The following is a 12319-nucleotide window of genomic DNA, read 5'->3' on the forward strand; positions in this document are numbered from 1 at the left end:
TCCTCCTGCTACATCCTCTTCACTTTTGTCCTCCTCCTGCTCGGCTGATTAGCAGTTCAACTGTACTGGTGCTGCGATCTTCTCTCCAGCTACACAGCCCAGCTCCCCAGGGCCTATGCTGCATGCCAGGTACGACGGTGTCACGCCATCTTAGACATGTCTTGCCTCAAAGCGGAGAGTCACACTGGAGAAGCTCTCCTGGCTACTCTTAACAAACAGGTGGATCAGTGGCTGATCCCGCACCAGCTGGAGATCAGCAACATGGTGTGTGACAACGGCAGCGATCTCATTTCCGCTTTGAATTAGGGAAAGCTGACACATGTACCCTGCATGGCACATGTGCTGAATCTCATAATATAGAGAGTTGTGTCAAAGTACCCAGGCTTACAGGACATCCTGAAGCAGGACAGGAAGTTGTGTGGGAACTTCAGGTGGTCTTACACGGCCATGGCACACTTTGCCGATATTCAGCGGAGAAACAACTTGCCGGTGAGATGCCTGATTTGCGATAGCCCGACTCCCTGGAATACGACCCTTCTGATGTTCGTCCACCTGCTACAACAGGAGAAAGCCGTCAGCCAGTATCTCTACAACTACAGTAGAAGGACACACTCTGGGAAGATAGGGATGTTCTGGCCCAAGAACTGGACACTCATGCAAAATGTCTGCAGGCTCATGGGGCCATTTGAGGAGGTGGCCAACCTGGTTAGTCGCAGTGAAGGCCAGCCACAAGACTCAGTAAAACTTGGTAGTATCAAAGTCTTGTGATTGGTCAAAAATGTTCACGGTATTCCAATTTTTACAGAAAAAATCTGCATCCTGTGCATAACTAGAAATCATTGGGCCCCCTGCAAAACTTTGGATGTGGCAACCCCTAAAACATAAATTTGAAAGGTAATCCAGGGTATATATATATATAAAAAAATAAATTAAAAAAAACAACCTTCCAGTATAGTAAGCCAGGTATAAGTGCCCCCAGTAGAGGTATCCTGGTAAAGGTGCCCCCAGTGTAGATAGCCAGGTATTTGTGCCCCCAATATAAGTGTCCAGTTATAGGTGTCCCCAATATAGACAGCTAGTTATAGGTGCCCCCAGTATAGGTAGCCAGGGATAGGTTTCCCCAGTATAGATAACTAGGCATACGTGCCCCCAGTATAGATAACCAGGTATAGGTGCCCCCAGTTTAGGTAGCCTTTTATAGGTGCCCCAAGTATAGGTAGTCAGGTATAGGTTACCCTAGTATAGATAGCCAGGTATAGGTGCACCCAGTACAGGTAGCCACTCATAGGTGACCCCAGGATATATAGCCAGTTATAGGTGCCCTGGAGTTATGAGGGGAAGCAGCGGGCACATAAAGTGATAGGGGGCCTCACCTTGTGCTCCCCCTTCAGCACCTCCCCCATCAACCCTCTATGGCTAGTCTTTGACTAGTCTGAGCTCCATAAGTTGAGGAACTCTCTGCCCCCCCCCCCCCCTGTTTTTAGTCTGTTCTCAGGCTTATTTTTAGAATGTATTCTGTTTCCCCTCCTCCTAAGTGTTACTTTAGGAATGAATAGACCTAGCATGTCTTATGTGGCTACCTCTTCTAAAGTTCAATATTTCAAATGTCAACTTATCAGTCCAGAACACCTGCTGCCATTGTTCTGCATCCTAGTTCCTATGTTTTCAGGCATACTTGAGTCATTCGCCTTGTTTCTGCATTAGAAGTAAGGCGCTTTGGCTGCAACTCTTCCAAGAAGACCAATTCTGGTCAGATTTATCCAGACAGTAGATGGGTGTACCGGGTCCCACTGCATTTCAGAGCTGACGGCACTGCTGGACATCTTCCAATTTCCAAGGGTAATAAGCTTGACGTGTCTTTCATCTGCTGCACTAAGTTTCCTTGGCTGACCAGTGTCTACAATCCTCAACGTTGCCCATTTTTTGTGCTTCTTCAAAAGAGCTTGAATGGCGCATCTTGAAACCCCACTCTGCTTTGGAATCTTTGTCTGGGAGAGACCTTGCTAATGCAGTATAACTAATTTGTGTCTTGCTGCTGTGCTCAATCTTGCCATGACATGAAACATGAAACAACCTCACCTTGGTTTCGTTTGTTTCAGAGTGTGGTTGTTCCTCACTCAATTTTCAGCCTCCTACACAGCTATTTCAGTTTCAGTTAAAGTGGACCTGAAATCAGAACTTCCTTTCTGCTCTAAAAGATACGCAACAACATAATAACCTTTAAAGAAAAAACATTTCTTTATTACAGCTGATACAAATCTTGGAATAAATCTGCACTGTTTCTACTTCCTGCTTGCATGGAAGCAGACATATGGTCAACATTGTGTGCTTTCAAACCAGCTTATCTGCTGTGGCAGTCAGGTGACACAGAGGAAAGATCAGATTACAACTTGTGATTAGACACAAATGAGGGGGAATTAGACAGGCTAAACTCTCTAAATACATACAGGGTGTATTTCATGTTTTCCCATTGTCCTATAAAATAGTTCAGGTCCACTTTAATGTGTTTTAACCTACGTGTGACATTGATGATCATTAGCACCTGTTTGGTATAATTGGTTTGTCATACAATTGACTATAATCATACACAATCCCTGACTGTGCAAGTGTACCTATAAAAGTTGATTGCTGGTTTGAAGGCAAAGGGTAATAACACCAAATATTGATTTTATTTAGATTTTACTTTTGTTTGCTAACTTTGAATTTTGTTACTTGATCACAATAAACAATCATTTATATTTCTGAAAGCATTTTTTTGTTTACAGCATTTTTTCACACCTGCCTAAAACTTTTGCACAGTACTGTACATATTTTATACACTGCTTAACTTGCATGCTTGTTAAGCCATGCAAGCTTAGATTAATTCTCTGGGAACTTTCTCAAGACCTTCTACAAAAATGCCAATGTGATTCTACCCTTTGGTCATCTGTCTGCATCTAATTGTGTCTGTTCCTGGATATCTTACATTTTAGTTATTTGTATTCTTTAAAATTGAATAAAAAATCTTGAGACACACAACAACAAAAAAAAGCATTGAATGCATGGTTTACTAATTACTACCACATAAAGCGGTATAAAACCATGGCAAGTGGTGCTTTTGATTGACTTTTTACCACTTTATCCACCACTACAGTATATCTACGTCCTCTGTGACCTCATCTAAGCCTTGAGAACTTAGATATACATCTTTAGCTGACACACTGCTGTGCACGATTGGGCTTGCTCCTCTACACACCTTCGGCACTATCTGCTGCAGCAATACTTGGTGAAATAGGATATATGTTCCCTGAGCCAATAAGATAAATTTTTACCATTAAAAATACTTTAATTTTCTCAGTTCATAGTGAAAAATACACACTGTAGCATTATTTCAGAATCAGGAATATAATCTAAGTTTTGTGACAAATGTGTGTGTTTTCTTTATCTACAATAGCAGTTTTAATTTTTAATTGGAATTGGTAAAACTGAAAAATAATGTGGGTTTTGTTTTCAAATTTTTACCTCTTTTTCCCATTACAAGGTATGGACAACAACAACGATCGAGAGAAAAAGATGCCATACAATGAAAGCCTATTTTGTCTTGGGGAAAAAAAACATTATATATACTGTATATATATATATATATATATATATATACAGTATATATATATATATATATATATATATATATATATATATATCATTTTTTTCATTCAATTATAATAAGTAGGACTAAAGTTATTGCTGATTACACAGGTAAAATGTCCAAACCGCTCTGGTCCATAAGGTGGAAACAAGGTCTGGATGTGAAGGGATAATCTTTTTTTTCTGCAACATGAACAAATTCAAAAGGATGATGACTTATACATCTTTTTCATTATTTCAATCTTTAGTTTGAATTATTGGTCAGGCTATTATCTTGTCTTTTATGGAACTGTTCTTGTATTCCTGAGGTCCACTGTTAAATACAGCATGCTCATTGTATCTTCACATAGAGTGTAGCTTGTTATAAAATGCTACTGTCATCTGCTGTTTCATACACTGTATTTTCCAACTATAATAGAGACCGAAATTGTCAGTTAAAGCAATCAACAATGACAGTAGGTGAAATTACATTTTGTGCTTTAGAAAAAAAAAAATGTTCATGTGTACAAAATAGCGACCTTAAAAGATGAGTGCATAATGTTCTATCTTGAATAATAACGCAATTGAAATGCAAAATGTATCATGCATTCTTGCTGGATATTTTAAATTGTACATTTCTTCCTGTCGGTCGACGGTCAATATTCAAATACATATGTGGATGAGGATAAGAAATAAGTAAAACTAAACAAATAAAGTTAACTCATTTTTAACGTGACTTGACCAGAACCAGACATGGTTTATTTTTACTTTTTATTCTTGATCGGTTGTGCTGTTTGACTTAATTGTTTCATTTTAATGAATGATAAAATATCCAATTTGCTGAAAATTGATCAGAATTTTCCAGAAAGACCAGTCAGAAAATTATCAAAAAATGTGAATGAGGATTTAATTTTTCAACACAATTAATTATTTTATCTAACAATCAAGAAAATTGAATCTTTTTTTGTTGTATTATGTATGGTCACCTTTATAATCATAGCTAACTATAACAGTCATAAAAAAATTACATGGCTCATTAATAGAGAATGGTTATCTCTAACCTGTTTCTAGACACCTGTACTGGTAAGTATAGTAGTGTATCTCAAGTATGAGGAAGCTGGCATGTCTGAGGTCCAAGGAAACCGGTGAGTACACACAGATGCAAAGTATGGAGTATTATTGCATATCTCCCAAATGTTTTAAATATTATGAGACTGTCTCCCATTAGAAAAGAACATGGCTGGCCACAATACCTATAGAGCAGTTAGGGCCCGTTTCCACTAGGAGCGGTGCAATGCAGCTACACAGCCGCATCGCACCACAGATGTGCTGAAACACATGCACGGCAATGGAAGGGTTTCCACTGCGTGTATGTTGTGTGGAGAGGTATGGAACGATCTGAGAATCTGCAGCATTCTCGCACGGCCGCATCCGCCTGCAGCCGCGTTCCATCTCCTCCACTGACTTCCGCATCGGGAGATGTGGAAGTGATGCGACCGGCAGCGGAAGTGATGCAATGCGGCTACGTAGCCACATTCGCATCACTTTATAGTGGAAACGGGTCCTTACCGGGAATTTCAACAGTATATTCTGGAAATGCAATGTCAAACTTTTGTTTTCTGTAAACTCGGCACTTAACTGCACCCTGCAGTCATACACTATTATATGTAACAAACACGGAACAGACAGCTGCAGTGAACAGCGATACCACCGCAGCTGCCTCCATCTCCCTGCCTAGCGATCTATCCGGGCCTCGGGCGTCTAGCACGCCGAGGACGGGTTTGTCAACAGCACATAGGGTTGCATTGTCGCGAGCGCACGCGCACAGACGGGACCTTTATGCGGGGAGGAGGCGCGTCAGCTGACCGGCCGGTCGGCTGACGTCAGAGGAGACGCTCACCACTCCCCATTGGTTGATGGAAGGGGGTGTGCCAGAGGGGTCTCCTCTGCTTCTTAAGCTTGGCTGAATCACTCGCAACTTGTCTGCTGTTGCAAATACTTTGTGTTAGTGCTCAGACCTTAGATAGATCCGGTGTGCTTTGATTCGGGAGGAAACCGGGGATTTCACACAGTGATAGGATTGTTTGATAGCTATACTTATAATTGGAATATTGTTTATTATCTGTGTATGACTCTTGCTCGTTCTGACTATTCTTTCTCTCAGTGATTCTGTACTTCTGCCCATATGATCTTGTTGCCGACTCTGCCTGTTAAAACCTTCTTGCCTTTGCCTTCTGACTTTGTACAGTATCAAGATATAGATCACTTCATTGTAATTAGAGATGGCCCGAACCTCCGATTTTCGGTTTGCAAACTTCTGCAAAAGTTCGGTTCGCGGGAACTTTCGCGAACCGCAATAGACTTCAATGGGGGAGGCGAACTTGGAAAACTAGAAAAAATTATGCTGGCCAGAAAAGTGAGGGAAAAGATGTTTCAAGGGGTCTAACTCCTGGAGGGAGGCATGGCGGAGTGGGATAAATGGCAAAAGTCCCAGGGAAAATATGCAGCGTTTTATGGGCAGAAATCACATTGAATGCTAAATTGCAGGCCTAAAGTGCTTTAAAACATCTTGCATGTGTATACATCAATCAGGGAGTGTAATTAGTGTACTGCTTCACATTGACACACCAAGCTCACTGTGTAACGCACCGCAAACAGCTGTTTGTGTAGTGATGGCCGTGCTGGACTACTGCGCACCATGGCGAGATTGCTCTTCTTCACTTATCAACTTTCCATGGTTCTTTCTCTACCATTGTTAAAGCTTACATCTATTTTTTTTTTCATTACATTTTCTGCTTGCGGTTCAGTACCTGCAAAGAGAATGTATTATGGAGGGCAAGTCTGCCATTGTGAGTGACCACAGGTAATAACCGGGGAATCCTGGTTCTATTCCGGTACGGAGTTGGAGCCTAAGAAACAGCCAGTCGGCTACCACCACTAGTGTTGGGCGAACAGTGTTCGCCACTGTTCGGGTTCTGCAGAACATCACCCTGTTCGGGTGATGTTCGGGTTCGGTCGAACACCTGATGGTGTTCGGCCAAACTGTTCGGCCATATGGCCGAACTAAGAGCGCATGGCTCTTAGCACTGTGATTGGCCGAACGGGTCACGTGTAGTGTTGGGCGAACATCTAGATGTTCGGGTTCGGGCCGAACATGGCCGAACTCCGAACATAATGGAAGTCAATGGGGACCCGAACTTTCGTGCTTTGTAAAGCCTCCTTACATGCTACATACCCCAAATTTACAGGGTATGTGCACCTTGAGAGTGGGTACAAGAGGAAAAAAAATTAGCAAAAAGAGCTTATAGTTTTTGAGAAAATAGATTTTAAAGTTTCAAAGGGAAAACTGTCTTTTAAATGCGGGAAATGTCTGTTTTCTTTGCACAGGTAACATGCTTTTTGTCGGCATGCAGTCATAAATGTAATACATATAAGAGGTTCCAGGAAAAGGGACCGGTAACGCTAACCCAGCAGCAGCACACGTGATGGAACAAGAGGAGGGTGGCGCAGGAGGAGAAGGCCACGCTTTGAGACACAACAACCCAGGCCTTGCATGAGGACAAGAAGCGTGCGGATAGCAATTTGCATTTTGTCGCCATGCAGTCATAAATGTAATACAGATGAGAGGTTCAATAAACAGGGACCGGAAACGCTAACCCATCACAGATGTTCATTGTTCATGTTACTTGGTTGGGGTCCGGGAGTGTTGCGTAGTCGTTTCCAATCCAGGATTGATTCATTTTAATTTGAGTCAGACGGTCTGCATTTTCTGTGGAGAGGCGGATACGCCGCCGATCTGTGACGATGCCTCCGGCAGCACTGAAACAGCGTTCCGACATAACGCTGGCTGCCGGGCAAGCCAGCACCTCTATTGCGTACATTGCCAGTTTGTGCCAGGTGTCTAGCTTCGATACCCAATAGTTGAAGGGTGCAGATGGATTGTTCAACACAGCTACGCCATCTGACATGTAGTCCTTGACCATCTTCTCCAGGCGATCGGTGTTGGAGGTGGATCTGCACGCTTGCTGTTCTGTGTGCTGCTGCATGGGTGTCAGAAAATTTTCCCACTCCAAGGACACTGCCGATACCATTCCCTTTTGGGCACTAGCTGCGGCTTGTGTTGTTTGCTGCCCTCCTGGTCGTCCTGGGTTTGCGGAAGTCAGTCTGTCGGCGTACAACTGGCTAGAGGAGGGGGAGGATGTCAATCTCCTCTCTAAAGTCTCCACAAGGGCCTGCTGGTATTCTTCCATTTTGACCTGTCTGGCTCTTTCTTCAAGCAGTTTTGGAACATTGTGTTTGTACCGTGGATCCAGAAGGGTATAAACCCAGTAATTGGTGTTGTCCAGAATGCGCACAATGCGTGGGTCGCGTTCAATGCAGTCCTAGGCCGAAGAGGTCATAGCCTAGGGTCACAAAACCTGTTTATTGGGCAATTTCAATGGTGGCGAGTCTGACGTACATAAATCGCAGCAATGGCCGTTAGCAACGTCTGAATCTCACGAAATGTCTCATGCAGGTAGAAGACATATTGTTAGACTTGGGCTCCAAAGATGGGTTCCCTACATCTCTGCAAACCAGAGTTACAGGGCTCCAAATTTGGTAAAATCCCCCATAGGCTTTCATTGGGCCTCCTATTTACAGTTCCAAAATCTCACATCTTTTCAAAGGGCAATTACTCAGCAGTGGCAAATTTTCTAGCATTGTAGGGACCCTTAGGGGGAACATGACTGGTGAATTTCGGGCCCCTAGGCCGAAGAGGTCATAGCCTAGGGTCACAAAAACCTGTTTATTGGGGCTATTTCAATGGTAGTGATGGTGACGTACATAAATCGCAGCAATGGCCGTTAGCAAAGTCTGAATCTCACGAAATGTCTCATGCAGGTAGAAGACATATTGTTAGACTTGGATTCCAAAGATGGGGTCCCTACATCTCTGCAAACCAGAGTTACAGGGGTCCAAAATTGGTAAAATTCCCCATAGGATTTCATTGGCTCCCTATTTCACTTTCCAAAATCTCACATCTTTTCAAAGGGCAATGGCTCAGCAGTACCAAATTTTCTAGCATTGTAGGGACCCTTAGGGGGAACATGACTGGTGAGTTTCGGGCCCCTAGGCCGAAGAGGTCATAGCCTAGGGTCACAAAAACCTGTTTATTTGGGCTATTTCAATGGAAGTGATGGTGGCGTACATAAATCTCAGCCATGGCCGTTAGCAACGTCTGAATCTCACGAAATGTCTCATGCAGGTAGAAGACATATTGTTAGACTTAGATTCCAAAGATGGGGTCCCTACATCTCTGCAAACCAGAGTTACAGGGGTCCAAAATTGGTAAAATCCCCCATAGGCTTTCATTGGGCCTCCTATTTACCGTTCCAAAATCTCACACCATTTCAAAGGGCAATGGCTCAGCAGTGGCAAAACTCACCAGTCATGTTCCCCCTAAGGTTCCCTACAATGCTAGAAAATTTGGTACTGCTGAGCCATTGCCCTTTGAAAAGATGTGAGATTTTGGAAAGTGAAATAGGGAGCCAATGAAATCCTATGGGGGATTTTACCAATTTTGGACCCCTGTAACTCTGGTTTGCAGAGATGTAGGGACCCCATCTTTGGAATCTAAGTCTAACAATATGTATTCTACCTGCATGAGACATTTCGTGAGATTCAGACTTTGCTAACGGCCATTGCTGCGATTTATGTACGTCACCATCACTACCATTGAAATAGCCCCAATAAACAGGTTTTTGTGACCCTAGGCTATGACCTCTTCGGCCTAGGGGCCCGAAACTCACCAGTCATGTTCCCCCTAAGGGTCCCTACAATGCTAGAAAATTTGGTACTGCTGAGCCATTGCCCTTTGAAAAGATGTGAGATTTTGGAAAGTGAAATAGGGAGCCAATGAAATCCTATGGGGGATTTTACCAATTTTGGACCCCTGTAACTCTGGTTTGCAGAGATGTAGGGACCCCATCTTTGGAATCCAAGTCTAACAATATGTCTTCTACCTGCATGAGACATTTCGTGAGATTCAGACTTTGCTAACGGCCATTGCTGCGATTTATGTACGTCACCATCACTACCATTGAAATAGCCCCAATAAACAGGTTTTTGTGACCCTAGGCTATGACCTCTTCGGCCTAGGGGCCCGAAACTCACCAGTCATGTTCCCCCTAAGGGTCCCTACAATGCTAGAAAATTTGCCACTGCTGAGTAATTGCCCTTTGAAAAGATGTGAGATTTTGGAACTGTAAATAGGAGGCCCAATGAAAGCCTATGGGGGATTTTACCAAATTTGGAGCCCTGTAACTCTGGTTTGCAGAGATGTAGGGAACCCATCTTTGGAGCCCAAGTCTAACAATATGTCTTCTACCTGCATGAGACATTTCGTGAGATTCAGACGTTGCTAACGGCCATTGCTGCGATTTATGTACGTCAGACTCGCCACCATTGAAATTGCCCAATAAACAGGTTTTGTGACCCTAGGCTATGACCTCTTCGGCCTAGGACTGCATTGAACGCGACCCACGCATTGTGCGCATTCTGGACAACACCAATTACTGGGTTTATACCCTTCTGGATCCACGGTACAAACACAATGTTCCAAAACTGCTTGAAGAAAGAGCCAGACAGGTCAAAATGGAAGAATACCAGCAGGCCCTTGTGGAGACTTTAGAGAGGAGATTGACATCCTCCCCCTCCTCCAGCCAGTTGTACGCCGACAGACTGACTTCCGCAAACCCAGGACGACCAGGAGGGCAGCAAACAACACAAGCCGCAGCTAGTGCCCAAAAGGGAATGGTATCGGCAGTGTCCTTGGAGTGGGAAAATTTTCTGACACCCATGCAGCAGCACACAGAACAGCAAGCGTGCAGATCCACCTCCAACACCGATCGCCTGGAGAAGATGGTCAAGGACTACATGTCAGATGGCGTAGCTGTGTTGAACAATCCATCTGCACCCTTCAACTATTGGGTATCGAAGCTAGACACCTGGCACAAACTGGCAATGTACGCAATAGAGGTGCTGGCTTGCCCGGCAGCCAGCGTTATGTCGGAACGCTGTTTCAGTGCTGCCGGAGGCATCGTCACAGATCGGCGGCGTATCCGCCTCTCCACAGAAAATGCAGACCGTCTGACTCAAATTAAAATGAATCAATCCTGGATTGGAAACGACTACGCAACACTCCCGGACCCCAACCAAGTAACATGAACAATGAACATCTGTGATGGGTTAGCGTTTCCGGTCCCTGTTTATTGAACCTCTCATCTGTATTACATTTATGACTGCATGGCGACAAAATGCAAATTGCTATCCGCACGCTTCTTGTCCTCATGCAAGGCCTGGGTTGTTGTGTCTCAAAGCGTGGCCTTCTCCTCCTGCGCCACCCTCCTCTTGTTCCATCACGTGTGCTGCTGCTGGGTTAGCGTTACCGGTCCCTTTTCCTGGAACCTCTTATATGTATTACATTTATGACTGCATGCCGACAAAAAGCATGTTACCTGTGCAAAGAAAACAGACATTTCCCGCATTTAAAAGACAGTTTTCCCTTTGAAACTTTAAAATTGATTTTCTCAAAAACTATAAGCTCTTTTTGCTAAAAAATTTTTCCTCTTGTACCCACTCCCAAGGTGCACATACCCTGTAAATTTGGGGTATGTAGCATGTAAGGAGGCTTTACAAAGCACAAAAGTTCGGGTCCCCATTGACTTCCATTATGTTCGGAGTTCGGGTCGAACACCCGAACATCGCGGCCATGTTCGGCCTGTTCGGCCCGAACCCGAACATCTAGATGTTCGCCCAACACTAACCACCACACACATCCAAGGAAGGCATGCACGTCCCGAGGTAGTGACCAAAAATATCAATACAGGTGGAGGACTTTTGAGGACCTGCTGTGTATGTAAAATGAATCAACTTTAAAACCTTTAACGAGAATCTGTTATGGCGGACATTGATGACACCACTTGCCACAACAGCTAGGTATATGCTGTGATGAGGTGGGTTCACTGAACACAACAGGTAGGTATATGCTGTGATGAGGTGGGTTCACTGAACACAACAGCTAGGTATATGCTGTGATGAGGTGGGTTCACTGAACACAACAGGTAGATATATGCTGTGATGAGGTGGGTTCACTGAACACAACAGCTAGGTATATGCAGTGATGAGGTGGGTTCACTCAACGCAAAAGGTAGGTATATGCAGTGAGGTGGGTTCACTGAACACAACAGCTAGGTATATGCTGTGATGAGGTGGGTTCACTGAACACAACAGTTAGGCATATACAGTGATGAGGTGGGTTCACTGAACACAACAGTTAGGTATATACAGTGATGAGGCAGGTTTACTGAACACAACAGTTAGGTATATACAGTGATGAGGCGGGTTCACTGAACACAACAGCTAGGGTATTACAATATGCAGTAATGGGTATTACAATGTGCAGCTGCCTATCACACACACAGGTACAGTAGTCACTGAATGTGCTGGGCCTGGGCTGGCAGTGGCACAAACACAGTATGAATTACAACAGCTGTCTATGCAACACAAGTGTCAGTGGGACACACAGAAAATAAGAATAGATCACAATAGCAAGTTTAGCTCTCAAAAGAGCTGTTGTTGGGTGCTATTTTAGCAATAAGAAACAGCCAGGAGCAAGCTAACAAGCCTACAAGAGCCTAACTAATCTTTCCCTATGAGAGTCTGCCAGCAGCTTGCC

This window comes from Hyperolius riggenbachi, chromosome 8 (genome assembly GCF_040937935.1).
Source record: "Hyperolius riggenbachi isolate aHypRig1 chromosome 8, aHypRig1.pri, whole genome shotgun sequence".
Lineage (NCBI taxonomy): Eukaryota > Metazoa > Chordata > Amphibia > Anura > Hyperoliidae > Hyperolius > Hyperolius riggenbachi.